The sequence below is a fragment of the Paroedura picta genome, chromosome 3 (genome assembly GCF_049243985.1).
Source record: "Paroedura picta isolate Pp20150507F chromosome 3, Ppicta_v3.0, whole genome shotgun sequence".
NCBI lineage: Eukaryota > Metazoa > Chordata > Lepidosauria > Squamata > Gekkonidae > Paroedura > Paroedura picta.
In genome coordinates this window covers 45,557,296-45,573,117 of record NC_135371.1, presented here as the reverse complement: position 1 = coordinate 45,573,117, position 15,822 = coordinate 45,557,296, and the positions used below count along the sequence as shown (strand labels likewise).

Here is a 15,822-nt window from a genome sequence, read left to right as displayed (position 1 = left end):
TTTTCTCTTGCTAAGTTTATTTAAATAACCAGTCAGCTGGGAACAGCTGAGAATATGATTTCCTCTGCCAGTGAAATCCTGATTTAGGTGAAGTTAATCTATCTGAAAGTAAAATAATTTGTGAGAATATTTAAATAAATATGCAGAAGCCCTACAAGTAGTATCGGGTCCTGATTTTGCGGTCCAGTTTATGTGACAGACAAGGAGTCTAGAGTAACAGTGGTGTTCATTGCAGTGAACATTGTAGCAGAAGGTTGTCTTGAAAGGAAAAAAGAATGGCACTCCATTTTGTAACCTTGCTCTTTGTAAGACTACCTTACATAGCAATAATGGGATATGTTTTCTTCAGCATTCTGTATAAACGAAGGTGGAAAATAAAGAACAAATTAATTATAGGTCTGTACATAATTTGGGAACATAGCAGGACATACTTCCCTGTAATAAAGGAAGCAGCAAACTGAATATAATTTGGTGCTTACAGTTCCTTTCCATCTTCACTCTCTGTCCTGGCTTCCTGGTGGGCATTTTGGCAAGGCACAGGTCCACTTTGCAGAGATGACAACATTTCTCTTATGTCTGGCTCTCAAGCACAAACAACTGATACAGCCCAACAGGATTATCTTTTTGCCCAAACCATTTTGAAATGAAAGTGAGCTGTTTCACAGAGCACAGTTGTACTCCTTCATGCCTCCCATTCTTTATTTTGGCGTTTGTGCAGAGGATCCTAACAGATGTGAATTTATGGAAATTCTCTATGCATAATTTAGTCACATCATAGCTATTAGTGGTCTGGAAGCAAAACTTTTTTGTTTTGTTTTTAAAGCCTTCTGCTAATGACGTTTTGGTGTGGCTCACTAAATAACGTGGTTTCTTCCTGACCACAACTAATATCTTTTGGGTTTGCCTCTATAGGCATACAACACTCATCTGGCCTTCCAAAACTAGCACCAGCTGTTTAGGGCTCCATGTGTCTGTGACTGCCGCATGTAAGCAGGCAGGTTCTTTTCAAAACCTAGCCGTTTGCTGTGCCCCAGTATAGCTAGGGTTGCCAAGTCCCCCTGACCACTGGTGGGGGATAGGGTTGACAGAACCAGGTTGAGACAGTCCTGGCGATTTGGGGATGGAGCCTGGGGAGGACAGGGACCTTGGTAGTATACAATGCCATTGGGGCCACCCTCCATTTTGCCCAGGGGAACTGATCTCTGTTGTCTGGAGATGAACTGTAATTACGGGGATCCCCAGGTCCCAGCTGGAGGCTAGGATCCCTATGTATAGCAGAGCCACATACATCTTAATGACAAAACACATTTCAGAAAGAAACAAGATTTATTTGATGAATACAAACAAGCTGATCACCACCAAGCACTTCTCATACAATGATAACAATGTTATGAATGGTAAATACCTCGATACATTACATTTCTACGAGACATTAAAATTACAATGACTGTCCTAAAACATGCCCACTGGGAATTTCTAAGTATTCCTTGTTTTCATATCAATGTCCTTAATTACGTGTCAAGATCACAGTCCAGAACATGCCACTCACTTGAAGAAAATTATTACAAGAAGCACTATCAAATGAGGGTCAAAGATAAATAGGGAATACTGACCCATTGTTGCAGAACATCACATTCAAACAATCACTCTACACCAAAGGAAAATGCCAGTCTAGTTTGTGATACATCTGAAGTCTTCTCATAAATGCTGTTTAAAAAAGGAAATCGAAACCCACTTTCAAATGAAAGTCAATGTGCAATTACGTGCATACTGGATACACAAAATTCATTTAAATACAAAATTCATTCTGTACATTTAAATGAAAGAAATGTGCAGTACAAGCTTGATCCCACAGTAAAATAATAGTCATCTTAAATGTTAACCAAAGGGTTGTTGTTATTTTTTTTAACATTGTGAAGGGGGAAGAAAACTACCAAACATTGCTCGAATAAAATGTTTTTTTCCAACATCACAGTGTTTATTGTAAACCCAGAGATTCTATTTTACTGTATGAAAAGATTTTCCCCCAAGCATCATAGAATACTATGTGAAATGAAAAAAGAAAAGCAAAGAAAAATCAATGTTAGACAAAATTTTCTTCTATAGAGGCTAAGTCTTTAGCCTTCATAAAAGTTAGGATCAATACTCTTACCAACATGAGTGGAGCAAAAAAAAAGCTCCCCAAATAATATCTGACAAAATTGGCACATATATATATATTTGTATATATATATATATATAAATATCTAGCTATACAGTTTTGCTTGTAAGGACCCTATGTTTTCCTAGTTTATTTCCTACTTCAAGTATTCAGTTGCAGAATTAAGGTAAAGACCTGACTGTAAGAGACACAGAGGGCACAGTCAACCTGGACATTCTCCTGTGCAAAGCCCTGTAAGGTGAATGAGAGTTACAGAAGAGCTCTTGCTGTGTCCTGGCACTCTTCCCATTCATTTGAATGGTGCTTGTGGAGGAGAAAATCCTGGCTGACTGTGTCCAGCCATTTGCCCCTTACTAGGACAACAAATTTGTCACAAGAAACAGAGTTTATCGTCCAAGTTCACAAGTGCAACATTTGTCGTATGTGCTAAAGAAACTCCCAGGAGCTTTACTTTTTTTTTTTTTTTAAAGGAAAAACAAATAAAAAAAATCCAAAAGTTTTAAAATTCTGTTGACAAACTTTTGAAACATATATGAATATGGATTATATATGCTATACAGATTTTACACAGATTTATCCTATTTATTGAATCTAATTAACATCCAGCAGAAATTCTGCTTGCATTAAGTGGCTCTTTTCATCAAGAATGATGATGCAGCTAACTAAAATCACTTGTGTCCTAAACAAATAATAATTTCCAGGGGGTTAATATGTATGGCTCGTAAAGATGGTCAAGGTTAATTGCACCAAATACTCATAAATAATGACAAAATTATTCTTAATTCAGTGCAAGATTTTAGAAACATCCTGTTTAGAATCTTTTTTTTTCTACAGCAGCGAAGAAACAAAACATTACTAAGAATTAAGGCCACACATGTTTAATTTTGCAGGAAAGTCAATCCACCAACAACAGTTGCAGTGAAACTTCTATGCATTTTGACAAAGCTCTGCTCCCATCTTCTTCAAATGAAAGGAAGTTTCACAACAGCAGTACTTGGTGTGGCACACATATCATTTGTCTTTTAGAACTGCAGGTAGTCAGTATCCACTTTTATTAGTCTAGAAATGTTTTTCCTACTGACAAAGACATGTGCTCGTAAAAGGACCAAACTTTTGTATGCACATGTATGCCAGATCTAACGGAAATGCTCGATGAGGAGTAAAGACCTTTACTTTGGGGAAATAGCAGAAGTTTCATTATCAATAATATTCTGTAACTACAAATAACATCTGCAGTTAGTTTTCTGACATTTCACCCTGGCATGTGCTTTAATGTGTTTATATTTTTTCAGAATTTCATGTTGATACAGATAATTAAAAATTATCTCATAATTTGCTGATTTTTATTTTTGTTTAACATCTAAAATACATTACAAACCATGATAAGTATTGTTTCCCTATCCAGAAAACAATGATTACTGGTCCCTTCCAGTAAAGGAGACCCAATGCATATATTGAAATATCACAACATTCTTATTTTAATAAAAAAATCAAGAGTCCCAGCTTTTATATTAAATACCGGTGTGCATTTAGATGATAAAAGTTTGACACATCCTTACAGATGCTTAGGTATATGTATATGGACACATGTACACATGCTTTTTCAAGCTTTTATCATCCAGGCATACATCGACCACTGCATATAAATAATTTCTAATCAATTTAGATGCCCCATGCATTGTCAGAGACACACACCATATTTTCATATGCCAACAATTATTAGTACCAAAAATTGATTTCATTTCCAACCTGGCCCAGAGCTTAATATTGGTTATACTATCAAAATGTGATTGGTTTGATTAACAGTAAAGATAAGAAACAGAGGAGGGAAAAGGCTACAATTTTATTTCCCTTAAAGCCCACATTACTGGGGGTACAATTAATGCTGACACTATTGTGTAACAGCTTGCTAGTACCTGTAATAATCTACTGCTTGAAGAATTCATTCTTCAGAAGTAACTAGCCAGAATCAGCAGATGATGATATTGCAGCTAATGGAACCTGAATTACATATTACAAATTAATTAAAAAGTCTATCCAATTAAAGGTCCTATTTCAATGAACTTCATTAATAATTTTAAGAACACATGGTAATTGTTAAAATAAAAGGAACAATTAATATGACCTATTAACGAAAATGAAGTTCTTGTAATTTCCAATTGAGTCCCCTCATTATTTTCCAAAGTATCTGACTTTGTAATAGGTTACAAGAAATAATGGAGAAGACATCCATTTATGCAGCATATTATTTGATGGCAATATCCGCACACCCCACTCATTTCTGTGATCTTTCTGGGGCCGTGGTCCAAGTGTGGTGGCTGCAATCAGAGTTCCACTGCAGTGAATATCCTCATCTTCTTTTCCATCATCCTGCAGTGCTGCATTTCCCCCCTGCTCCTTTCGCCAGCTCCTCTGATAACTACAAGAAGTTAAAAAAAAATCAGACTGTTAGAATTAGGAAAAATACTTGGTCTTTTTAACCTGGAGAGGAGACAACTGAGAGAGGATCTGATAACCATCTTCAAGTATTTAAAAGGCTGCTGTATAGAGGATGGAGCAGAGTTGTTCTCTCCTGCCCCAGAGGGACCAGAACCAATGAGACGAAATTAATCCAAAGGAAATTCCGTCTAAACATCCGGAAGAAATTCCTTACAGGGCGGTTTCTCAGTGGAATAGGCTTCCTCGGGAGGTGGCGGGTTCTCCATCTTTGGAGATTTTTAAACAGAGGCTGGATAGCCATCTGACAGAGAGGCTGATTCAGTAAAGGTTCAAGGGGGTGGCAGGTTACAATGGATGAATGAGTGTCCTGCAAAGTGTAGGGGTTGGTCTAGATGACCCATAGTGTTGGAAGGTTGGATGACCTTCCAACACTATGATTCTATGATTCTAAAACTCTCATGGATATTCAAGAAACTAAAGACTCAGCAGATCTCTCTGAGTTCTCTGCCTTATGTGTGTCACTAAGTTCATGGTGGCATCTGCAGAGACTGCAGAGAACAGACTTACCAAGGTGGCTAGGTTTCAGAATTTACAATGTTATTTGAATGTTGCTTCCTTGTCTGCCCTGGCTTTTCATAATATTAAAATTTATGTGGTTTATTAGCACCATTTTAAAAATTTTAAAAATTATTTTATAACATACCATATTGTTATGTTGTGAGATGTGGTATTATTCTTTCGCTGAGCACTATTCTATAAAGACAATGAAAAATATCTATGAATAAATATAAACATTTAACCATGTTGGTTGCTGTGGCATTGTAGTAGAATTTAACATCAATCATGTAATGCTACAGAGTTCAAATATTAATCCCTCTAGGTCTTCCTCCATTTGGTTAATACTGCTAAGCCTGAATTGTCTATTTTTTTTTTAAATAGTGTTCCTATGAGACTTGGTGTAAAAAATAGCAGCAGGGATTTTTTTCCCCTTGCTGTTTTGGTGTTCTGCATTCAACCCTGAACAAGATAACCAAGTTGGCTGGAATGAAATTCAAATGAGTTAATAATGCTTGGTTCTGCTATTCACTTATACACAATCTTGCTTAGAAGAATCCAAGGAAACTACAAACTTGGCAACATGTACTGAGTTGCAAAATGTCACCGTATGCTCAGTGGAGTGTCATGTTTAAGATGTAAAAAATCCAGCAATGCTGCAGCATCAGGTGTTTGCTCTTGTAAGCAAGAGCAATAAATAAATGGCTAAAACTATGGTGATGCATCTCTCAGATATGGAATTCAGTGAATCTGCAGCTTGCTTATCTTTTCAATGCAAATGTGACAGGCAGAAGTTTCAGTTAATGAGTTTAATTTAGGTAGAGTAGGAATGTCATGTCATTTGTCCTTAATTTCTTTTATTTATATCAATATAATCCAAATAGTGTGACTGATTTTAAATAATGGGTTTAACTAAACTAGTGATTATTGACTTAGGAATATATGGTTTTATTTTGGACTTGGGAATACCTTAAACATTTCTGCACTGAGAGACAAAATGTGAGTGGCTTCCTGCTTGCAAACGCGGGATGGTTTGCTCACCAACTGAACACAGGATTGAGTGTGGTAAATCTAGTTTTAGCGATTCCCCTAATTGCGATTTAAAAATGCCCAAAACTCGACCCAGGTACTGACAACCTCAGGATGCAGGCGACATCATGTGGAGGGGGCTATAAAAGCCGCCAACATTCAAAGGCTATCCAGGGCAGATATCTTAAGCAGAAATGATCCTTTTTGTAAAAACAAAACAAAATAAAACAAAAAAACATTTGTTTTCCTCTTAAAGTAAGAAGGCTGGATTCTGCAAGAGTGAAAATTTAAGAGATTTTTACTTGCCATGCAGAAATGTGTTGCTTAATTCAGCCAAAGAGGTTTTAATCTCTGGATATCTTAAAAGAATGCTTCCTCATAGGCAGGTCCAGTGACCGTCTCAGCATGATCAGCAATTGTCTCACTGAAGCTCCATAGAAAGTAGCCTGTTACAGAAAGGACCAAAGTGCCTCAAATGATACTTATTCCTAGCAGAATTGGTAGGTTTGGGCACTGGCCCAGAAGGACTGGCAGGAAAGACTGTACTACTCTACCATTTGTTAAAAGTAACAGTACTCATATTTCTTGGGATTCCAAATATTTATTATTTAGAAAATTTCCCACTGAATTCAGTGGCAGTTCCTCAAAATAAAGGCAAAGTCCAGCTGCTCCTGAGGGACAGAGGACCTTTGGGAACAGAGATGAATGAAGTGTGAAGAAGATGAAGTTTGAGGAGCAATCTGCTCTTTGCTTACACACAGATACACGCTTGCCCAAGCATCTGTGGAAATCTGTGGATGGGAGGGGGTGATTTCTGCTAACTACTTTCCCCATACATTTCATCCTATTATGTTCCCAAGTATCCCACACAAAAGAAGCTTTTGTGGGTGAGTCACAGAATCTGCAGAAAGAAGAGAAAGATCCATTCCATGAACTTCTGTTCACCAGTTGAAGGCTCCAACTCATCCCATGTTAATATTGCATACAACATTACATAGTTTGACAATGTTGCAGATTAATTTACAAGAAATTGGAGTTAAAAGAGAACATTGAAATTGATATAATTATTATATAGGGCTTCGTTAGGGTCTTGTGCTGTATGGGAAAACAATTTATATTCTCCTAACTTGCTGTGCCAAAATCTGGAATAAAGTTGTAGCATTTTTTTCTCCATTGTATCAATAATGTGTATTCCTTCAGTACTATACTTGGAAATAATCTTACTTGGAATGCTTTTTACTTTACATCATATTGGAGGAAAATCTAAAACAAATCCTTTGCCGTTTAAAGGGACATTAAATTTGCTCAGGCTGTGGTTCAAACATTATACATTAAATTACCTAATAGAATTCTCACACGGCTGGAAATGTATTTCCATTATGTCCATGAATAGGGCATTTGATTTATCAATGTGCTGAGTATGATTCTTTTTCATGAGTAAAGTGCCTTTGAAAGGGGCATTTTGGCTGAAACAGGCTTGGTTCAGATATGGTACCCAGTCCTGGTTTGGTGACAACACCCAACACTTCATGTGAAGACACATTAAGAAAATTAGAATGAGTCTCAAGCTCACTCCTGCAATTCCTCCTCTGTCCTTCCTTCCCTCCTACAAACAAATAAGTTATCTTGTCTTTTACAACAAGACATTGTTTGCTGTTTGGGGGTAATGACAAACAGCAGTTTGTGGGGGGAAATATATATAACCAGCTTCTGACATCTGAGGAAAGGAAGAAGGGCAGGGGAGGGATCATGCTTCCCTTGAAGGACTAAGATTCCCTCAAAGCACAGTCACACTGTGCCAGGTCATGGTTTGGTGTTATAACATATAGATTTAGAGTACCTTTATTGGCATAAAATTGCAAAGCGTAAAATGAAAATTTCAAACAGTTTCAGATGTAAAATCTATCGTAAAAGATTTTCATTTAAAATTGCCAGTAAAAACTTTGCTACTTTTATAATAGTTGCTGTGTCCCTCACATTTAGTATCATTTTAATCCAGTGTTTCTTGTTAACACAGCTGAATTTCAATTTCTTCAGATAATTAGCTAACGGGCGACGAAATACTTCAAACTTAGGACACACCAGAAGTATATGGTACAACGTGTCAGGGACACTACATCCATGTAAACAGTATCTCTCCTGAGGAGGGATCTTCAAAAATCTACCTCGGGTGACATTTGAGGGAAAGATGTTTAAGTGAGCTACTAGAAATGCTCTTCTTAACTGGTGTGTCTCCAAAATTTGGAGATAATGTTATAACATATATTATAAGGTGTGTGTGTTGTGTGTGCTAACCATCCCCACCAAAATCCAGAAAAGTAAACATCTCAATGATTTGGGATAGTTCATACCTGCTTGCACAGTAAAGTAACTAAATAAGAAGATTTTGTCTTTTAAATTATGACTAGCCTTTGGGGGTTCAAAATAGTAAAAATAACACAGAGTTTTGTGATACCTTAAAGACTAATTCATTTATTGTGGCATAAAATTTCACGAGCCAAAGCCCAGGTGCACCAGATGCATTGCTTCAGCAGACTAATGCTGACTAGCTCTTTGGAATTAAAATCTCTTTATTATAATTCACTAACATCCAAGAAACCACTGATTTAGGGCAAGCAATCCATAGGTCAGAAGACGTCAATCCTTATTTTGGTACGTCTTTCAGTTTTCCACTGGTTCCAAATAACTCACTATACTCCTTTTCAATTATTACCTATTTGCCCCAAAACTCAAACTTCCAGCCTTGAATTTCCCTGTTATCAAATTAATCCTGACTAAAATTTCAAATTGTGCAAAACACAATATATCATACTGCTGCTGCTGCTGCTACTAATTTGTATTTGACTTACAAGCACACAGTTTCTTTAAAGTAAATAAGTTGTGTTATTTTAATTAGAATTATTTATCCACAATACCCTTCTATTTACATTGAACAAATTATCAGTACAATTAGTCACAGCAGAGAGATGCAGCCACAGCTTTAAAAGTTGAGTCTTAATCCATTTCTCTTTGAAATTAATGGAGCAATTCCCATTGGCTTCATTTGATTTTGATTTAAAAATCTGGCAAAGGAAGAAATTATTTGGAGAGAGCTGAAAAGTTTAAGAGTTTCTGAAACAGATCATGTTACTTGTGCTGGGATGTAAAATCGTTGCAAACTTCTAATAACAACTTTAAGTCAAAATTGCATTTTGTGAACAGCTCTTAATTTTCATTCTTTGGTGCACAGAGATTAACTCAAAGAGATGACACAAAGAATACATCTACATTAATATTAAGCACATGTTACAGTCAAAGCTACCTACTTAGAACATTCTATGTCCCTTTCCTTTGCCAGGTTGAACAAAACTAGCTTCCAACCTCCCATTGCTTTTCAAACCATGCAAACTGAATTAGGAATTCTCACTCATTGATGTTAGAGAAGAATTTCCTCAAATTAAAGAACAGCAAGGATGACTAAGGTTTCATTGCTGTTTCTTTATGGGTTGTACAACAGTAACAAAATTCTCAAATAATTTTTCCTTTCCCAATTCATCCAAGCAATCCTTTTTGGCAATCGAAAAAGATAAGGAAAAAAATGAAGAATGGTTCTCTCAGTGTTAAAAAGATAATAGCTGCTTTCCATCACCTGTAGGAATTCTAGCCTCCAAATGCTAGCTGGGGATCCCCTGGAATTACAGCTCAACTTCAGGCTACAGAGATCAGTTCTCCTGAAGAAAATGGAAGTTTTAGAGCAGTGGTTCTCAACCTTCCTAATGCTGCGACCCTTTAATACAGTTCCTCATGCTGTGGTGACCCCCAACCATAAAGTTTTGCAAGTGTTCTTTCACAGAAATTAAACCGAAACTGATCAATGGCGTAAAGATCTATTGTTCATGATTGTATATAAATTGGGTTTTCCCGAGGTTTCTCAGTTCAGCTCTGCCTCTTGTCTCGCTGAGCTGCACCACCACCTGGAGCGTCTGGTGGGAGACTGTGCTGTGCTGAAGGCACTGCAGGAGCCGAGCATGGGTGCCTGCAGGAGAAGCAGCAGCAGTGGCAGCAGCTCTCCCTGCTGCGACTCCTGTGAAAGGGTCATTCAACCCCCAAAGGGTTCCCGACCCCCAGGTTGAGAACCACTGCTTTAGAGCAGGGGTAGTCAAACTGCGGCCCTCCAGATGTCCGTGGACTACAATTCCCAGGAGCCCCTGCCAGCGAATGCTGGCAGGGGCTCCTGGGAATTGTAGTCCACAGACATCTGGAGGGCCGCAGTTTGACTACCCCTGCTTTAGAGGATGGACTCTGTGGCATTGTACCCCACTGAGGTATCTATTCTCCCCAGACCCCATCCCCAAATATCTAAGAGTTTCTCAATGGAGATCTGACAATGCAACCCCCTTTTATCCCCCACTGGAGGACAAGGGACCTGGAAATCCTGATCACCTGCTACAGTTGAGTTTTGTTTATTTTTTATTCCTGTTTAGCTTACTATGCTGAATTGCAAGCTAAAACACATAACAGTAGTCACCCCAAACTACCTGCAAATAAGTTGCATTGATATCAATGGAACATGTTTCCTTGTAAGTGATTCGAGGTCACATTCCATGGTGTATCTGTCTGCAAGATATTTACACTCCTCTTTGTACTTCAGTGCACAAGCAGAAGTATGAAGAGTTGCCCAGAGAAAAAGCAGGAATAATGCTAGACACATAGACACAGTTGAGCCAAAAACAGCCTTAGCAGAGGCACTGGTTTTCCACAAGCAAGAATAGATAGCAGTTGTGACATGAGAGTTTCCATTAGAAATGAGGACTTGTTTTTACAATAATAAAATATCTGACAAAAGAAAAATCAGTGGCAGCTGATGCTTCTCAACAATAGGAATGCTGGAACCACCCTGTTCTGGCCACACAAGATTCCTATTGGCAGATTTTTCACAGATTAAAATTGCGCCGATGTTTAAGTGGACCTGACAGTCCCTCTTTAGCTACTGTGACCATGAACATGGCAGGGTGCTTAAAGGGGGTAAAAGGTAACATACAGAAGTTATTATTTAATAAAGGAGTTTGTGATAAATGGGCACAAGATTCCAAACTTTAAAGATAGCTATTGTTACTCAACTTGCATGTATCTGACATTAGCAATTCATAAAGTACACATGCATACTTCAGCTTGGTGTCAATGTTCTAAAAGTTTATGTTAATTATGAGGAAATCATTGATCTGCCATTATTTCTTTGAAGCCCCATCTAGAAAAATGGGAACCGCCCCAAGCAAAGCAGTATGAGAAAGTTCACTATAATCCTGAATGACACAGCTCAGAATACCACATTGATTACAGCACACTTGGAGAGAGACACTGGAATAGTGGGAGGCTGTGCACAGGCAATATGTGTGTTATGGGTCTTGGTTGTAGTGAATGGACTTGCTTGAAGGGTCAGCGAAATCCTCTTTGTAGAAGCACAATGAAAGCCCTTCTCTGAAACTGATCTCTCCTTTCTATGACTTTAGTGAAAACTTTGGGCTCTCAGCACTACCAGAACTCCTGAACAAATAATGCATGAAGATGCAGAAGGGTTCTATAGTTTATACTTCAGAGTATTTTTCTTTTGAATAAAGACACCTGCCTGGTTAACACTTTGTACTTCCAGGCCTTTTCTCTTCAGAGTGATTTGCAGAATGACTCTGAGAGACAGGGTAAACACAAAGGGGCTAAAGGGGGAACTGTTTAATAACAGTAGTAAAAGGTAGGCTATTTTTCACATGTGGGTTAATGTCCCTTATGTTCCAGATGCTTTCCAAATGTTTGGAGCAGGCACCTGGATGCAAAAACAGATACCCATTCACCAAAACTTAAAGTGTAGTCTTCTAACCTGTTTCACATGGTACCCACATAAAAGACAAACAACTGATATAGCAGGGGAGGCAAGGAAGGGACAGAACAGTTGTTTTATTGCGAGAAAATTAGTATATAAACAAATTCTGGGACTATAAATCTTTCATTAGCAATAATCCCACCTGGGTCATTTAACCATCACTATGTCTCAATATCCTTAAACAAGTTTCCCGCATTTGCTCTCAGCTTTCTCTAATGGTTACTTTATTCATTATTGTGCTTGCAGTATAAAATCAGTGTAGTTACACAATATATTTCCACTGGCATAAGCAATTTAAGACAAGGGGACATACTAATCCAAGTAGAAGCGAAGGATTGAAACCACACATAACTTTCTCCAGAGGTCCACTAATATCCAGTTACATTGCAGAATCTATCAATGAAAAGTAGCAAGATGCCCACCAATAATGGTGGAAATGTGCATGGAAATAAGGTCATAAGGATAAGTTATTACTGAGCAGGTGAGTGAACACCAGCTCCTTGTATCCTGCTACTTTCTTCCTCTAACCTGAGAGTAATAATAATAATCTAATTGACCTGTAAATAAATGACTTGATGGGAGATTCCTTCTACTAGAGACACAAATATTGTTAGTGTCACACATATACATACACACATTCAAAAACTACCTGACTCTATATACTTACAAGAAGAGAATTGAGTTTAAAAATTCCTACTAATTTTTACTCTTCTATAGATTTGACACTACAATATTTAATGAGATTAATGTACTGAATTATTATCATTAAACTGCATGAATCATCTCTCTCTCTGTGTTACTAAGTCTATATTTTATTTTTTCAACTACTTTCACTATGGACCTTTGGCACACTGTAACCTGAATGATGTACTTGGTATCTGGATGTGGAAAGTCATCACAATTTTATTGTAGGCTGAATTAAAAAAAAAGATAGCTAGAATTTTGATTGTTCAGGAAAAAAACCTAAAATGCACCTCTACATACAACTGAGAATGCTTGAACACTTGCCTGCTTGCCTCACATTCTGTTCCACAGTCACAAACAGGAAACCGATTTTTCAATGAACTGTTCCAACTGGTTGTGGCTGTTCAGCAGTTTGCTTCAACATACTCCTTCCTATCAATAGAGTACTGCAGAGCACAACTGCCTGTTTGTACATATGTTTTCACGTCATAGACTGATGAAATTCCATTTCCCTTTTTTTGCTCTGCTCAACAGGAAACTGTTTAAATAGATCACTCATAAATTGTATTAATCAGTCATAAATAAATACTTTTAAAATCCTATTATTTGGTGTTAGCAACCTTAATGTTAAATTAGACATGTTAATGATATCCTTATCCATTGTTCCTCCTCTTAATATTTGTGAAACAACCTGGGGGGGTGGAACGGTCTGGGGCATCCGAGTTGGAATAAGGCCTGATTGGCCCTGCACCTACAGCTTCCTCCCTGCCTCCCTGGACACTAGCCACTCTGCTCTCATAGGCTGCAGGAGCCAGGACCTGAGAGAGAGACACAGAGAGTCCTGCCATACCACTAACTAGCCCTCATTACCTTCTATGGCTCCTGCTGCAAGGGAGAGAGAGACAGAGAGAGCCACCCCAAACTGCAAATGAGCCCTCATTCCCTGCTACATACCAGCCCTGATTACCTCCTATGGATTACCTCCTATGCTGCAACGGAGAGACACAGAGAAAGACAGAGAGAGAGAGAGAGAGAGAGAGAGAGAGAGAGAGAGAGAGAGAGAGATCTGTGCCTGCCGGTGTCCTCAGGGTCCTAGCGCCCATTGCATTCCTGGTTGCAATGGGCTTTCCTGCTAGTTTTCATATATTTTGCAAAAATCCAGTGCAAACAGAGTTGTTAAATCTAGTTCAGAAAATCCCTGGAGATTGGTAGGCAGTGCCTAGGCTGGGAGCACAGCAAATTACAGGCCTAGACTTACTCAGGTCCCCTTTGTGGCTGTGAAGTGGAGAGTTGGGAAGCAGGCAGGAGCTTTGCCACCACAGCCAGAAACCCAGTGCATGTGTGTGTGAAGCTGCAGCCTACTCTCAGACATTTCTTCGCATCCTCGCTTGGTTTCATGTAGTTTTGCGTAATTTGGCATTGTCATTCATTTCTTGTGACAGTATTATGGTGGTTTTAGGCATTGGGCTAGATCCATTTGATGAGAGGCTGCACCTGTATGTCCACCTCTGTGTAGTAGGGATGCCCTCAAGGGGTCCTGGGGGCATGGCTACATAGCACCATGCCCAGTTTGGGGGCTGCCAACTCATTCCACTCCCAGGTGGAAATGAAATAACACAGAGGCTTGTACCCATGTGGGTCCACTGACTTGCCACTCTGGGTTTACCCATAACACATGGGTAGGGGATGTATTTCCATTAGCCAATACTCAGTGTCTCAGTGGAACAGGCTTCCTCAGGAGGTGGTGGGTTCTCCATCTTTGGAGATTTTGAAACAGGGGCTGGATAGCCATCTGACAGAGAGGCTGATTCAGTGAAGGTTCAAGGAGGTGGCAGGTTACTGTGGATGAGCAATAGGATTGTGAGTGTCCTATAGAGTGCAGGGAGTTGGACTAGATGACCCAGGAGGTACCTTTCAACTATGATCCTAGGAGGGTTGCATGATGCCTTGATCCATGGCCTATGCAAAGCCAATACTCCCATCAGTTGTAATCAATAAATATGTGACCTGTTTTACTCAATCTAGTTTTCTGTGTGTTCTCTATCCCCTCTTTCTTCCATGCACTGTTTGGATGATTTGGAGGCAAACAGACCAAGCAATACTCAAATCCTACCTACCTGCGGGATTGCTTGTCTCCTTATGCCCCCCACCAGGCACTCTGCTTGGCGGATATGAATTTACCCCTGGGAAGTGCGTGTGGCCTCAACCAGGGCCTTTTCACTCCCTACCTGGTGGAATGAGCTCCCAGAAGAGCTGTGGGCCCTGTCAGAACTCTCTGGGTTCTGCAGGGCCTGCAAACCGTAGCTCTTCCACCAGGCTTTTGGTTGAGGCCAGGTGGAATGAACTGGGGTGAGAAGATTGGGCTGCTCCTCCCTCTGTTCCTGACAATGTTTTGACATTCCTCTGTCATTTATAAGATTGATGTTGGCAACAGTGTTATGCAGCTCAGGGGGCATCATCAGATAATATTTGCACTGCCATTTTGGAAACTGAAATTATTTTTCTTGATAAATTGGATTCAAATTTTTATTATCGGAATGTTTTACTTGGTTTTATATGTATGGGGCTTTTATCTTTGTATGTAAACCACCACGAGTCAGTATTCCTGGGAGTGGTGGTATACAAATACGATTATAAGGAATGAACGAACGAACGAACGAACGAACGAACGAACGAACGAAAGAAAGAAAGAAAGAAAGAAAGAAAGAAAGAAAGAAAGAAAGAAAGAAAGAAAGAAAGAAAGAAAGAATTTGTGGCATCCATATTCACGATATCCGATCGTCCCATATAGGAATTGGAATAACAGGCCACTCCTCATTGTTCCTACATAGTTCTTCAACTTACAGAGCCCTGCTGCCCCCTCATTTCCTCACCAGTCATCCCAAACTCAGTCCTCATCTTTACCTTTTTTGAAGACCACTGGGTCACAATATCACAGCAGGCTACTACATGTCATGTACCACATGCCTAAAATACAGCTCCGTTTCCATTCTATTAATCACTTTCTCATTGTTGTGGGAATCTTTGGAAAGTTGCCTCCACTATTAAAATGCTATGCAGCAATCAAATGATTAGTCTCCTACATAATATGGGATGCCAA

The 15,822-nt window shown here is 38.9% G+C and overlaps 1 protein-coding gene across 2 annotated transcripts in view; it reads right to left on the bottom strand.

Annotated features, from left to right (window-relative positions):
* Positions 1 to 1,307: 1,307 nt before the first annotated feature.
* Positions 1,308 to 15,822, bottom strand: part of ERC2 (ELKS/RAB6-interacting/CAST family member 2) — an 819,922-nt gene continuing 805,407 nt past the window's right edge. For both annotated transcript variants that reach the window (XM_077325500.1, XM_077325499.1), the window contains exon 20: positions 1,308 to 4,580. The gene's annotated coding sequence lies outside the window, so the exon portion shown is untranslated. The remainder of the gene's footprint in view (positions 4,581 to 15,822) is intronic.